This window comes from Oryctolagus cuniculus, chromosome 16, assembly GCF_964237555.1.
Source record: "Oryctolagus cuniculus chromosome 16, mOryCun1.1, whole genome shotgun sequence".
Taxonomy (NCBI): domain Eukaryota; kingdom Metazoa; phylum Chordata; class Mammalia; order Lagomorpha; family Leporidae; genus Oryctolagus; species Oryctolagus cuniculus.
Window position 1 is genome coordinate 50,905,220 of NC_091447.1, and position 16,407 is coordinate 50,921,626.

General features: G+C 41.5%; 1 protein-coding gene across 3 annotated transcripts in view; it reads left to right on the top strand.

Moving 5' to 3' along the window:
• SEMA3A (semaphorin 3A) overlaps positions 1-16,407 on the top strand; it is a 482,660-nt gene that overhangs the window by 403,340 nt on the left and 62,913 nt on the right. The gene's annotated exons all lie outside the window — the stretch shown is intronic.

The window sequence follows — 16,407 nt, forward strand, 5'->3', positions numbered from 1 at the left end:
AACAGTTTATCTAATCCAGAAGTGGAGGATCTGTAACCAGAGCCCAAACACTGGCTGACCTGCTTGATCAAGTATAAGCTTTTAAAAGTTATTTTTTCTTTTATAATTCAAAACTGTATAAAATATATAGGCCTAAAATATCTTCATTCAGATTTTAACCAAATGATCCTGTATTTCCTTCTTTCTAGACTTGGATTTTTTTTTCCATTTTACTTATTTTATGTATGTTGTCAAAGACTTTAGTCTCAATAATATTATTACGGTTATTTTTATTTTTACTCAATCGCCTACATTTCTGCTTGCCTTCAGTCTTATAAATGAAGCTACTCAACCCCTAGAGTCCCGTGTGTGAGCATTTTCTTGGTTTCACTCGCTTTCTTGTGAGAATAAAGCTCGCAGTTTGCAGTAAACCTATGTCCTCCGATGGACGCTTGCTTGTCCTTCTCTGTGAATTTCTGCCACACTCGCTTTCCTCTTCTTGTTTCTGGGGGCTCTAGACTTCATCTAATGGCTTCTCTCCTTCTCTGATTCATTAGAGAAACGTCACAAGCCTGCCTCTCGACCTCCCTGAAACTTCAGAACCCCAGTGACGTACGGCAATCCCTGTTCTGATCTATCCTGAACTGCGCGGTGTGCCTTCAAAACCTAACACAACCTGGGGCCTCAGTGAGCATCTCCCCTTCCCGTGACACCTGCAGATGTCCTGTGCTGTTTGTTACTGTAGCTCCCCGTCTTCGTGGAGGAACGACACAGGACCCTGCGCTGTTCTTTCGTCTGCTCGGCCCTTCCCGGGTTTGCTGCTGGTTCTTCCCGGGTTGGCTACCGTCCCTTCCACCTCCGTGGAAGGGCGGTTCCCCCTGCCACTTTCCCCACTTCCGCGGGGGAGCGGCACACCGCCGGCCGGCTCTCTCGGGGGCTGCTCAGGTGTTCCTTCAGATAGATGTTCCTGGTGCATGTTGTCTCTCTCCTCCTTTATAGTCCTCTTCCACCAATCCCAACTCTGCTACCGACACGCTGAGTACGCTGCTCTCCTCCAATCAGGAGCAGGTCCTACAGTTTATTGGTTGAACTGGAGGCAGCTGTGTAGAAGCTGTTTCTCCCTTCTCAGCGCCATATTGTGGGAGAGCAGATGCATAGAATAAGTCTTAATTCCAGTAACTTAGTCTAGTCCGAGTTGCTCCCAGTTGCTCCCCACAGTTACGATGGTAACAAGGCCCTGCCTCTTGCCTCCCTCACTTGCCTTCTTCATTTGACCCTTCTGCCTTTGCTCGCCATGATGCTGGTGCTTGTTCATAAACGTACCCAGTGGACATTCCATTTGCTGTCTTTATCTCTTCTTCTCCACTGACTTATTCCTCTGAGCTGCGATCTTACCATCCCGGGAAAAGATGCTCTCTTCTGGGGCCTGACGGGCCAGAGTCCCCCGTCACATGGAGAGTCGTAGCCTGGTGAGGAGGTGTTTCCTCCATGTCTCCCCCTGCAGCCCCTTTCCACCTGACTTCCATGCGACAGTCTATTCCCAAGGAAATACCCATCCAGAGGTCAATGCTGACCATCTCTGGTTGTTATCAGCCTCCACGCACACAGCCCTTCCTGCGTGTCCGTCGCTGGTAACTAGCCCATTCCCTTGAAAGTGGCCATGTCTCTGGGCTCCTCTTACTTCTCCCTCTCCCAGCTCCCTCTCAAGTTAGCATCGCTCCCCCCTTGGGTGTTTTAGGTGCAGATGGTGCTGAAGGCCACTTGTAATTGAGGACAAACACCGTGGTGATCCAAGGGGATTGAGCATAGAGTCAAATCCCCCCATCCAGGGGGCAGGGGGCGCATAACAGTTCCCAGGTGACCAGCAGAGAAATTGGGAGCCTCACGCAGGAAGAGAACTGAGGAGACTCGGGGGTGTCCCACGGACGATCTCTGAATAGCCACTGTCAATTGTTAGAGCAGAGCTGTGTGTGTGGAGGCGAAGTTAGTGAGAAGACCCTGCTTCCCACACTACTCTGGGGTCTGCTCTCAAACGGAACTGTGTGTGTGGGAGGAGCAAGGTTGACTTTCTATTCAGCATGGAGACTTTGATCTGCTGAGCACTGGAAGGGGCGCGGACGCTTTCGCTGCCCATGAGAAACAGAATCTCATTAGGAGATGGAGCCGCATAAAGGAGCGCGAGTATCTGTTCCATTCTATGGCCCGGGAGGGAGAAATCACCCAGCCGAAGCTGCTTTTCTGCTGCACGCTCCCATGTCCACAGCCGCGTCGGAAGACTTTGCACTGTGGGAAAACACGGGCGTTTTGTGCACAGCCCTGTGCTTCGTCTCTGGAAATGTGTGGCTCACTGAGAGCTCGGTTATCAGTCTCTCAGCACTCAGTGTGAGAACTGATTTTTCCACATTAGCACCCAGGTTCCACCTGACAGGCTGCAGAAGCCAGGAGCACTGCAGGACTGGGCTACGAGGCTGCAGCCACGTTTGGGACACAACCAGGGGCCATGCAGTAGAAACTCCTGCAGGGAAAGACCATTCCAGACGAAAATTAGAAGCATGGTGTTTACACACTCATGCATAAAATAAACGGGTTTGGGGCATCCACGTAGACCACACAGCCATCTGCACTGCCGGGGGTTATACAGTGCCCGGAAGATAGCTTCAGTTTCTTGCCAGCATCTTCAGAGCTTGTTAATTTGGTAAACGTCTCTCTTGACTTTTCTTAAATCAAGTCAGCTCCTTGGGAAGAACCGGCTTGCCTATCTGAATGACTTAATTTTTATTCCTGCTGAAGGTAAACAAAGAAGCAAAATAGTCTAGAATTAGATCTTGAATTATCTTGATTTTTAATGGAAGTTCACTACTTTCTTAATGTATTTCTAGAAATTTAGATTTTATGAAAGTGCCAGTCAAGATTTAGATTCAGTTTTAACAGGAAACATTGGGACCGAATAACACTTTTAGATGAAGAAACTTGAGATGGAATGTATTGATTGTTTTTACATACTGATATGTTACAGCTTTTTAAAAAGTCCTCTTGCCTTAAGCCCTGATTTTAACCTGCCAGAAGTTAGAACAACTTTTGATCTCAGAAAATGTGCTACTATGGATTTATGTTTATACCAAATATCGCTGTTTCTTATGCTACATATAATTTCTTAATATGCCATAGTTTAAATTTCAATTCCAATTTTAGGTTGCTAATCGTACAGATATTAGGTAAAATGGTCTGTGTGTATTCATAATGAAGCAAATGTGTGCCACTGTGCGTGATAACTTCTTGGCATTTAGTTTGTGAAGGTACTACCTCACTCCTGTTCTGCTGGTGATTTACTAGAACAGGCAAACGACCCCCGTTTGCTTCTCCGTTTGGTGGAGACTGTTTCCCAAAACTGTGTATGTCTTGGACTGACATTGGGATGCTCTGTCATTTGGAGAAAAGTCTATGCACAGTCTTTATGATGACACTAAATTTCACCTTGACTTTGGCCTTTACATCTCATGGAAGGGTAATACTAATACTGCCTACCTCTATGGTTGTTGTGAAAGAATAAATTTCCACATGATATTGTAAGAGCTCACTCCACCTGTAGTGAGCACCTAATGAATGCTAGTTATCCCCGTGTCTCTCCACTTCCGCTGGGTGGGACGTGCCCTGGAACCTCTGTCAGTCCCATTCTGCAAGTGATTAGATTGAGTCAGGGTCAGCCAGAGTCAGGTTGAACACTGGAAACCGCATGGATCCTTGGGAGAGCCGTGGCCTGGTGAACACAAGCAGAGCTGATTACAGAGCCCAGGGTATGAGGCCCTCCCACTCACGTCAGGAAGACCTGTTTTCTTTGAGTGGAATTTCTTAAAAGGACCGTGCCTGTGGATGCACCAACCCACTTGTTTTTCTGTAATTGCAATGGTATGCAGGTCATCATTCCACTTCCTCTCATTGCAACCACCGTGCCGCTCTGGGCTGGCCAGCCTGGGGTCACCCTAGCTTCCTCTGTGGTCACAGACGAGAATATCCCATGTTCTCCTAAGGTTCAAGTTTCTCTACAAGACGTGTGTTTAGAAAAACAGAATGAAGCAATGTGACCACAAATAAGCTATTAGTGCACAAATTAATATTACATGGTTTCAGATACCCAATCTCAAATCACTCAGACAACCTTTTAATAAACTCTTCTAATTCTACCATCTATGGAGGCATAAACTGTGTCAGTATCCAATTGCATTTTTCTGGAATAAGTAAATGAGTCATCTTGTTGTGCATCATGTCGGACTTAATGATGCCATGTGGATAAGTAATATTTTGCTGACCTGTGGAGAAAAAGCTTTTTGTAAGCCTTAGTTTGTGGTTCTGTGAGCCAATGAGTGTTACAGAGCTGGATGATCAGGTTAAACAATAGCAACAGCAACAATTTTCTGAATTTTCAGAGCCTATGAAAGAAGTAATGATGATGCAGTATTTTTAACTTTTGAATTCCGTCCTCCATGAATTACCACTGAATTCATTAATTAGCAATCCTGTGGTATCAATATCTAGAGTTACACAAATAGTAATGCTCCTTATTTTTCCTGAAACCTCAATATATCATACCTCAAAGTAAATTGTTATAGCTGTACTTTTAATTAATTTTTTATATTTGGCATTACCAACCACACTTGGCATTTCTCAGAGGCAGAGAGAGAGATAAGGAGAGGGAGAGATAGGGAGAGAGAGAGATAAGGAGAGGGAGAGAGAGGGAGAGACAGGCAGAGAGAGAGATAGGGAGAGGGAGAGATAGGGAGAGGGAGAGAGGAAGAGAATCCCCATTCACTTATTGACTTCCCAAATGCCTGCATGGCTAGGGGTGGGCCAGGGCTGAAGACAGCCAAGAATCCAATCCCAATCTCCCACCTGGGTTCTGCATTCACAGAAAGCTGGAACTGGAAGCAGAGCTGGGGCTTGGAGCCAGGTGCTCTGCGACGAGTTTCCGGCATCTGAACTGCTAGGATAAACACCCACACCCCTGTCTATGCTCACATAAAGCCTCGTGAGTAGCCATTGACTCTGTAACCCCAGAAAAATGTCCATGCTAATAAGGAATGCATACCACGTAGGAAGGTACTCTTTTTAATAGAAATGCTATCCATAATTTTTCTACTCTCTAAATTGATAGTGAGTTCACTAAATAGGACTCTTTTTCCTTAAAGAGCTATGTTACCAAAATATACCTTTACTACACTGCTATAGAAAGGCATTTTTTTGTCCTTGTTTGAAGGGACATTGCACTAACGAGCAAAAGTGAAAAATGCTTTGGGATAAAAAGCACTTAGCCATGGCAATATTCTTGGAAGCTAATTTTGTTTATTTCAATTCATTACAAAATTCAACTGAAGGAAATTCTAAAGATGTATTATTTTAGTATTTTTTAAGAATTAACCAAAAAGTACAATTCTCACATATGGCATATTGGTCACAATATTTGAATCATGTATTCAGGAATAAGTTAAATAATGAAAGTAAAAAACAAACAAACTCAGAGTATCATTATATTGTCAGTTCCACTGTTGAAATTAACACTGATCAAAACTTACAGAGTGAGACAATGTCTTGGAAAAGTCTTTACATTAAAGGCAGCTCTCTTTCCCCTTGTTTTCTTCTCTCTCTCTCTCTCTCTCTCTCTTTCTCTCTCTTTCTCTCTCTTTCTCATCTCGCCATCAGTCCTGTGAATTCAGAGCCTGTCTATACCGATTTCCTCTTCCAGAGTCCCTGTATTCAGAGCTCTGGGGCCCCAACAGGGATTTAGTGCTGACTGGGTAATCCGGGTCCCTGTGTGCAGTGACATCAAGCAAGAGATTTGCCCAGAGAAGTGGATGCCCCAACAATGGCTGTAACCATGGAGTGACCCGCTTCCCTGACATGGCTCTCAAAAGCCTTCCCTCTGTGAAAACAGAAGCCTGTTTGCAAATTAATTAGTTTCTGGCGGCAGCTTGGTTGTTGACCCAGAGTTTGTAGAGTGGAAAAACAATCAGATTAGTGTGCTCAGGGTAAAAGACCAGTGTGCACTTGCGTGTGGCTTGCTCGACTATTGAAGCTATGAATGGAGTGAAACAAATTCTATTCTGAGAAGCCCAGGCAGAGGTTAAGTATGATGAGCCTGGAGATCCCCAACAGCAGGGGTCGGGGAATTAAAGGATTTTAGCCAGATAAAACCCAAAGAGGGAAACAATGCCATTGCATTGTAATGGCATGGATAGTTTTGACCAAGGGGAGAAGAGGGGAAGCCACTTGTTAACGTTCTAATCACTCCAAGTAGAAGGAAGGTTTACCATATTATTAAATGTTCAGTACCGGCTTGCCAGCAAGCTTTCAGGGTGGAAGATTGCCAAGGCTCTTAGAGTGGAAGTTATTAATTACATCTCCAAAGGTGATATGGTAAGAGATAAATAAAAACACTTACAAACTAGCCTAGCTTTTCATGTTGGCAAGATATTTCTTCATATATGCGCGTCACCCTTTTATAAAGTGTCATCTTCAGATGCCCTACAAAATTCATCTGGACTCAGAGAGAAACATACACTCATGGGAATGTATGTCCTGCTGTTTCTTTTTCACAAATTTCAAGTTGGGTCACTAAGCTTAGAACTGACGTCTGCAAGGTTAGGACAAAGAATCTTGGATGCCACTTTTGGTGATCAGAATTTGTTTTAATCAAGAAGTTATCAGTTGTGCTTATTTTATAAAATTATCAACACGCTGAGGCACAGGCACTTTTCCTCTTTAGATACAGCAGGTAGGTGTCTCCCTAAATATAGCGCTGACAAACCGCCACCAGGATACTTTCCCATTCAAAAATCACTTGTCTCTCTATAGTTAAAAATCCAGATGTGCTTCCAACCAGAGCCTTTATCTTCTAATCCTGAGTGACCTCCCCAGTGATAAAACTCCCCGATCAAATAGAACAATCAGAGGTCCTCAAGTTTGCCTGTTTTATTTAGCATCGCTGTTCTCCCGATGGAGTTTAACTGTTCCCACCTTGGAACTCCAAAAGCACACAGATGCGTATTTGTGTTTGCCACATGGCCTTAACTGCCCGTACCTGAGGATGAGTGAGATGAGAAGCTGTTTATGAAGACCCTGGAGCTACGCTGCCTCAGGCTGGACCCCAGGGTGCCCACCTGTTCCTCCTGTGACTGTGCAACTGATTTGCTTTATTGTGTGCCCACAACACATCCATGAAGCATAAAACAAGGGTTAATATTAGAATCTCGTGTGGTGTTTCTGAGGATGCCTGAGACAGTCTGTGAGGGGGAATAAGAACAGTGTCTGCTAATATGGAAAATGCTCACGGTGACAATGGGGCTTCTATCACTCGTGTGGCTGCATCTAATCACGGTCCCTAACGCGCAATGCATCTGCAGTAAATTAATACAATGAATGAGTCTGACGTTGTGCTTACTTTTCTTAACCTGTTTTTAAGCTATTTTGTTTGGTTTGGTTTCGATGACAAGTTTTGTCATTATGTGGAGTACTCAGTGCGTCAAAAATGTATTTAAAAATAGCTTTAGAATTAAAATAGTAAAGAAAAAATCATGTTTTCAAAATTAGCAGAGGAAATAATGAAATGAACAATATCCCAGTCTAAAGTCCAAGAATATGTGATTTTGTGAGTGTTCATTAACACTCATAGATAACCAGTAATGCTTGCCACTGAAATGGAGGGGCCATTAGGTTACTTCTGAACAGCTGGCTTTTCCAGTGTGATGATTCAGGAGACAGTGGCTGCGTTCATGACTCTGGGGAAGCACCTGCCCTGCTGTATCACAGTTTCATTATTTAGGTTTTCTCCTGAGGGACACCCTTAGCTGCAAAGAGGATGGTAACTGGACTTCCTGCAGCCCCTCAGCCTGACGTAGGCAGCAGATGAGCAACTCCAGGCAGCTGATGTGAGCACTCTGGGCTCAATTGCTCCTCTGACAAATGGAATGAATGATGGTTTGCCCCGAGTTTGGTTGTTATAAGGGTCTCACACAAGCTAATTTGTATAATGCATTTGGCAAAGTGACTACTATCAAAAAAAAAAAAAAAAACCAGCTGGTTTCATGATAGTATGTGAAAATCTCAGATTGAAATCATAGAAGTACCTAAATATGTCAAGTCACTAAGAGTGTGGGAAGATGCCCGGTCTCGTTTCACTGAGCTTCCCCAGGAGTGATAGGAAAAGCTCAAGAAGTGCAGATGAAGCCAGGCTGGCCAGTGCCTTCCCCTCGGACTGCGTACACACAGGCATTCTTGCTGAGGAGTCTCTGTTGCTTTTGATGACGTAAGTTGATGACGATTCCTTCATTGCGTAAAGCGTACAGGAGCTCTCTAAGAGCATGGACAGAGGTGTTGCTGAGTTACTTGCACAGGGCAAACGGGCAGTAAAATCAGCTTTTCATATCAATGAATACAAGTTATAAAACGATAGGCACGACAGTGTTCTTTAGATTGTGTTCCTGGTCACATTAGAAAGGAAGACTGGTTGTATTTCTATGCCCTTAAAAAGAACAGTTTCAGGTAAAAATGTCTGGGTCACTCTATGCTTTAAGGAGCCAAGGGTTGGGATTGTGGCACAGTGGGTTGAGCCAATGCCTGCCCCAACGCCCCTGCTGCACACTTCCAATCCAACGCCCAGCTAATGTGCCTGGGGAGCAGCAGAGGACAGCCCCACACGGGAGACGTGGATGGAGTCCCAGACTCCTGACTTCCGCCTGGCCTTGCCTAATTATGGGGAACCAACTGGGGAGTGAACCAGTAGATGAAAGATCTCTGTCTCTCTCTGCATCTCTCCCTCCCTCTAATTCTGCCTTTCAAATCAAGTAATAAATTTTTAAGAAAGAAAGGAACTGGACAAGAGAAAAGTCATAGTGCCTTCTCTGTGCTCCTGCAGTTGATGGCCACCCTTGACCACGTGCCAGCTTCCTTTGGTATTTTATACCATGCATATATTTTGCATTTTAAACTCTATACTTTTATACACTTGATAGTATGATGATCAAAATATTAGTTAAATAAATATATACTTTTGAAAATGAATTATAATTAATCATGACTAGTGAGTTTACAAATTAAATGTGCTTTTCCAGTAGAAGCACAGCTTTTATGATTTTGTTGGAAGATTTGCTCAGTTATAACTATTCTGGATTTATGTGGGCTGATAGCATAGGGGCTTATCAACATGTCTCTTCAACATTGGTAAAAAGTTGTCTAAATTCATATAAATACAAACAACCTCTTTGGCTCATTTAATCACTAGTTTTAAAAGCTGCTAGGACTTTAGTACCAAAGTCCGCTATACTTTCCTAAAATCCTGATGAGGCTGTGTGCAGGAGATTGGTGACAGCAGGTCTGGCTCTCCCTTGGAGGCCCACACAGCCTTTGCAGTTCACCACAGCATGGGACTGATATTGCGTAGCTCTGTTCACGACCTTCGGTGTCCCTGCTCCTGAAGGTCAGCAATGGCAAGGTTGGAGTCAAGCTGATGACGGCACCACAATTGCTCAGTACCTCGAGAATCCACATTTGTTTAGCAAATGTGCTCTCTAAACACACTGAGGAATGAATGAGTAAGTTACACCCACATCTGGAGGAGGAACGAACTGCCTTTTGGGTCAAAACAGAAAGAAATGAATTCTGAAGACAGAAAGTGAGGCACATGGGTAGTCACACAACCTTCCTCATCTTCAGATGTACTAAGGGGAACTCAAGCTATGGTCGCAGTTCAGGTTACAGAATACCCATAAGGCCATGCTGAATCAGCACCTTTGCATTTACTTTCATGTGCTTACAGTAAGCACATTAAATATTTTGAAGAGAAATGACTAAAGTAGTGGGATAGTGCTGTCTGCCCTAAAAGGCTAATGTGCTATCTCATGGTGCTCTTCCTCTTTCTTGGTTTTTTTTTTTTTTTAAGAAGAAAATCTCATTCTTCATAGATGATATAAGGAAATACAGCCAACTTTGATCAATGTCCAAATAACACAATGTTATTGTAGCTGCCTTTGAGAGACCTTGAAATAATTATGTGAGATGGTTGTGTGTTAATGAATCATAAAGCACAAAAGAATTTTATCTTTTTTAGATGAATCTGCTTTATTTCGTTCCTTGCTCATTCCTAATTCCCTAGTGACGGTAACTCGTAGACAGCAGCAGGAGAGATTATGTCGAGCGAGGAACATGGCAGCAAGAAACAGGAAAAGGCAGTGTGGGGGTGAGCAGCACACCTTCAGCTGCTTGTGCCCCCGATGTCACTGGATGGTGACACGGCACGGGCAACTTGGGAGGAGGAAGTAACCATTCATGGAGATTAGCAACATCTCCTCCACATTTATTGTTGTTTTGGTTAATTCTGTCATCCTGATTTGGCACAAATGTGCCACATTCCCACTGCCAGTAAAGCAGTCATAAATTATTAAACCATTTGTCCTCAAAAGGACAATAATTGGTAAGCAAAGGATCCTACTGGTACCATCATAAGAGATACTCTGACAACAGCAAAGTGAAACTTCCTGTGATGTCTTTAATTCGGTGGAGGAGGCTGAGTGAGTCGGTGCTACTCCGATTGGTCACCGAGAACTGATGAATTACTCCTGGGGAGAAACAACAGGAATCATTAAGAAGAAAAATCTAGTTTTGAAAAGATAAATTACTCAGCTATTTGGAAGAAATGTGCAAAGAAAGATCAAAGGGAGAAAAGAAAAGAATAATTGCTTATGATCAATAATAAGTTCCTGATTAGAGTTTTTCATCATCACTCAACTATAATAAGCAGCATGAATCACCTTAAGAAAATTTATAAAATCACAAATTGAAATACATATCTACAAACCACACTTTAAAGTTTTCTATCGGAAATGTGTAATTTGCAGATAGGATACACATTTAGGGATTTTTACAAAGGTCGAGAGCATTGCAAAATGTTGAAACAAATACCGATTACTGAGAATACTCAAATTGTCATTGTATACCTTACCATATGGTTGTCAGTTAAAGCAATTAAGATACCGTGTAATGTAATAGGCTAGAGATAAAGTAGCTACATTATTAATGAGAAATTAAGACTAGGTATTTTGGGCAAAGATCTAAGTATCCATTTCAATTACTGTTTATCAATGTTACTTTTTGTTTTTGCTGGTTTTTTAAATTTCCCTAAGTCTCCTGTCTTCTCACCTCATGTCTGTCTATGTTAGATTTACCGCTCACCTTAGATACTTCCATGGAATATTATTCTCTCCTCCTCCTGCCCTTGCTGTCTTCCAAGTCCTCGAATTGCTGATAGCGACACTGTGAACAGGCTACACGATTAGCTACCAATGTGTGACTCTGCCAACTCCCGTTTTCTACATACAATGAGTACTTGAGGTACTAAGACCTCAAGACTTACTCAACAGGCCTGAGTAAGAAAGAGATCCCTGCCCTTCAGGATGGTACACAACTGTTGATCAAATGGAAAGCCCTACAAATCATAGTACACCTGTGAGATCATGTGCATGTATTTCCAAGAAGTCTTTTTATCTTAAAATCATTATAACACACACAGGAAGTAAAAGAGTTGTTATCCACCTCTCTTACATGAAACACAAATTTTTGAGCAGCTGATTTTGGGGCTTTCAACTAATATCAGAACCATAGACTGAAGATGTCACTGTAAAATAACAGGTTGTGACAGTTTATGAGGGAGGCTATCTTTTGTCCAAATATGCAGTCCTTTCTGCTGGAATATGTATAGAAGAGAGTTTCTGCAACAAAAAAATGGAAATCTCTCTTCAAAATTTTGAAGAAAAAGATGAATCAGAATCAGAAAACCGTGATTATTTGTAATGATGTGGCTACTGACTTATACATGATGTTACGGTAGTAACGTGCATTCCTAATCATGAAGAAAGCTGTAGGGGAGGTCAGGCAGGCATGATGACATGAAAAAGGGATTGGTGGTTATAAGAAGGAGCCAAGGAATGGGGAGACACTGGAAACAGAATTCTGTCTGAATTTTGAAAAATGATGCCTTCGACTGCTATCCACAGGAAATTAGGTATCTTCAGTCTCTGAACTTTAAAAGCTCCACAGGCATTCTTCTAGGAATAAAGGGATTCCTTTTCCTTTATGATGGATGAATAGGAATTTAAAAATACAAATTCCAAACATTTCCTTAAGTCACTTTTATCACCTTAATGGTGTAAATGCAACTATTTGCTACAGAATTTTTACGTGTGAATAGTTATCCTGCCTTCCTTTTCCATCACGTAAAGAACAAAAAGTATAATCATTTTCTAATTTCTTTGGGTTTATTATATAAATCGATAAATTAAATTTGAAGCATTTTCAAAAAGATATTTATTTATTTATTTGAGAGGCAAAGTTACAGAGACAGAGAGAAATGTCTTCCACTTGCTGGTTCACGCCCCAAATGGCCTCATTGGCAGGAGCTGGGCCAATCCAAAGCCAGGAGCCAGGAGCTTCTTCTAGTCTCCCATGCAGGTGCAGGGGCCCAAGCACTTGGGCCATCCTCCACTGCTTTTCCTAGGCCATTAGCAGGGAAGTGGAGCAGCTGGGATGTGAACTGGTGCCCATATGGGATGTTGACATCATAGATGGCAGTCTTACCCACTACACCACAACACCAGCCCATTTTGGCATATTTTTCAACTCCCTTTCAATTTATAAACAATTGGTAGACTTTTCTCTTGGTCTCAATAACATCTTGTAGGTTATTATTGAAAGTAAGAAAATCCACCTGTATGGTATTTTTAAATAATGAATATACATTTAACTTTCCTGTCATATAGCCTAAGAAATTGACACTAATGAAAATGTAATAATATAGAATTCAGCATAGCATTGCTCTGGAATAATTATTCTAGGTAGTTTTATCACTTATTTCATGATACATCAAGATATAATAAGTGTGTTAGATAGTAATCCTAACTTGATCTATATTGAAGATTCCTTTAAGTCCTATTTCTTAGCATTACTATAATAAACTGAGAGAACTCTGCCTTTATTTAAAGCAAAGTTGGAAGTATCAAATTGGTTTGGAAAACACATGCATTAGTCAAGATCAGGTATCCATGGCAACAACTCCATCCCTGTGTGAGTATTAGCACTTGCAGTACTGGGACTGCACCAAACAAAGACCAAAAATTGATGACAGGCGTCAGCAACAACGTACATTGCATCCACCAAGTCATAGATGCCATGACGTTCAGTGCAATGTCACTGAATTGTGCAAGTTTTAATAATTAAAAGCAGTGAATTGAAAAATTGACCTCCCTCCATAAAGACACAATTGAATTCTGAACAGCAGAAATCCTGTATTTGTAGTGTAGTATTTACTGTCTTCCAAGTGTTTTCTACAAAATCTCCTGACCCTCCCAAACCCTGTGAACTGTAAACTAGCAATACTAAAATTTCCAGCTTCTTAGTGGAAACAGAGGCTGAGCTGTGTCTTCAGACCTGAGTCTGCTCTCTTTCTAGCATGTTCATTTCGATGTTTCCCACTTTGAAAGTGTATGTGTTTCTGCTACCTACAAGCACCATACACGTAGGGAGTGCTTGTCAAGATAGATACGTTCCTGAAGGCTCAGTTCCTGTCCTTGGGGCCAAGTCAAAGTAATGAGGGCAGGGTTTGGGGTGAAGGACAAAGAACTTTTCATCTTTTGACAGATGAGAGGGTAGCAGACCTGAGGATCTAAGGACTCCTGGGGGCTTAGGAAGGAGCTACGAGAAAGGGGATGCTGGCAGGGTGAAATCAGAAGAGCTGCAGGTCTCTGCTGCCACACACCAAGGCTGGTCACTAGACTGATGACGTTACATTCCGTGTTCCTTCATGGTGGCCCTTGGGGTCCAGAGGTGGTGAGACTAGATCTTGCCCGACCAGTTCCTCCTGCTCTGCAGAAGAAGTTGAGATGAGGCACAAGGCGGTTTGAAGCCAGCAGCCCTTCCCTGAAGCATCAGCTTCCTGGCTTTGCATTTAAGCTGTAAAAATTTTCTGAATCTGTTATTTTATACCTGGGTACAGATATAGACTGTTAGAATATAAGAAAAGGGAACATACGTTTTATAAAGCAAAAAGCTGTCAAAGTTAAATGATTCTACCATACAATGAAGAATTCACAAAATGAAGACTTGTGGGTTTTATTTGTCCCTTAATCACTGAAAATTCGGCTTCTGTAACCTGTTGCTGCCAAGTGCACGTGCAGGGCACTAATAGGCAGCAGTGCACCCCCTGGGAGCCTGCTCAAAATGTGGAGTTTAGGACCCATCCAGACCAACTGGATCCCAAGCTGTACCCTATCTAAGCCCTATCGTAAAATTTGAAGAGGACTAAGCAACTACTAAGATGTATTTTGAATTATCAGAGAAAAGATAGATAGGATGGCTCTTGTCTCATTCCCTGTTTTTATGTCAACTTGGAGCATCCAGGAGTGTACGTTGTTTGGGGTGGGGGTTGGGAAGGGTGTCAGAGCACATACCAGGAGAGGGTGTATATGTGTGTGGGGGGGGGGGTGGGGAGAGAGAGAGAGAGAGAGAGATCGTCAGACTCAGTTTCCTGCTCATGTTGTGGTCAAATTCAAACAGCTCCACATCAGCCTTATTAAATGGTAACTTTCATTCCCCTTAAACTGGGGAGGTGGAAACGCCAGCCAAGTTTGTCCTCTTCAGAAGGCGTGAATAGGAGTTGACTTCACTGGATGTATACGAGAGCTAATCTATTATTTTAAATAATGAATTGGGTTATAGAACAGTAATGTTTTATTTAAATTGTGTGATAACTGCGATTATTTCCCTATAAACACATTTTGTCAGAAGCGCTCAGTACATAAAATGTAGGTGGATATATAGTACAGAGAAATAGAATAAAACCCAAATATAATATCACAAGTTATACATTTATGTTGCAATTTTAAATTTTATGTTGAAACCTTAAATTTTAAACTACATGTGTGTGATATGATTGCATATTTTTAATACAACCTCTCCAATACTTAAAAACTACTCCAAATTTTATGTTAATATAGGCAACAACTTTCTTACTGTTTAGTTTACGTGCATGGGATCCTAAAGAAAACAAAAGAAGAAAGCCCACAAAACACATAATTATTTCTTTTCAATATTGACACCAGCAAAGGACAAAAAGAAAACCCATAGCCAATGTTAAACTTGAATATTATTTCTTGAGAGATAGTAAGATCTCACAGATTAATTCAAGTGAGTAACAAGAATTGTTTTTTACAAATTCTAGTGACTTTGAAAATTATGGGCCTTTCTGCCTTGAATTTCCATCTCCATATAATTAGACATTTTCCAGAATCGCAGCTATAATTGTCCCTCAACAACCAAAGCCATAGGAACCGCTACTTGTAACGCAGTTCGACATGTTTTCCTTGTTTGAATAGATTCTGAATTTCTGGTCATTCGGAGAACATTTTCTGACCAAAGAATGGTAGAAATGCTGGTGCCCCTGAGGTATTGGGAACGGGACAATTAAATTATGCCTGAAGTAACATCCATGTTATGAAAAGTCACCGAGGTCTGTGTCAAATAAAAACTGACCTAAATATTTTCTAGTCCCCAAGTCATTTTTTTAATAAATAGCCACATTCTTAGCAGTCTCTTCCTTCTACCAGAACCCCAGGGCACACTCGCGGGCAGTTCACCATAGGAGGCAACGTCCATGGCCACCTTTAAGGAGCACTTGAACTCTTGCCCTGCCCTAGGAAAAGGGTGGACACCAAAGATGAACTTCGATCATCTCTCCTACAATGACTTTTTATTTTAAATGTTTTGCAATCATGTACTCAGAAAAAATTTTTGGAAAAGTTAAGTTTTATAATTTTGTGAAAATTGTCTTTATTGTGGATAAAACTGTTACTGGATTTCACAAATGCTGATTTAGCCATTATTAGACTCTGATCTACGTTTCAGAGGGAGAAAGAAAGCAGAAATTGAGTATATGCTTGCATTTTATGCAAATTAAATAGAAAAAATTAAGTGGCTATTATATATTTGTTTTATGTTTTCTGTGGCTTCATAGTTTCATTTCTTTAGTTCTTGGTAACTGCAGCTTCGTGTTGTCAAGTAATTCACCTTGAATCATGTATAAATTATGTGGTCAAGAAAATTATATAGCACTTTAAGAATGTTTTAGAGCATAGAGAAGAACTGAGATTTTCAAATCATCCAAATGAGAAGGGGCAAAAAAATCACCAATAACAATATTGGACAAAAAGGAAAATTAGAAATAAGCATATTTATCAACATCTAAATATTCCAAATAAAATTAGGATACCAATTCTAATGTTACAAGGGTGATTTGGAAATAGAAAGTCTCTTAGGACAGTTCATTACTATAATATTTAAAAATAACATAAAATGCATTCTTTCTCTGGTTCAATGTTGAAAAATAAGACGAAA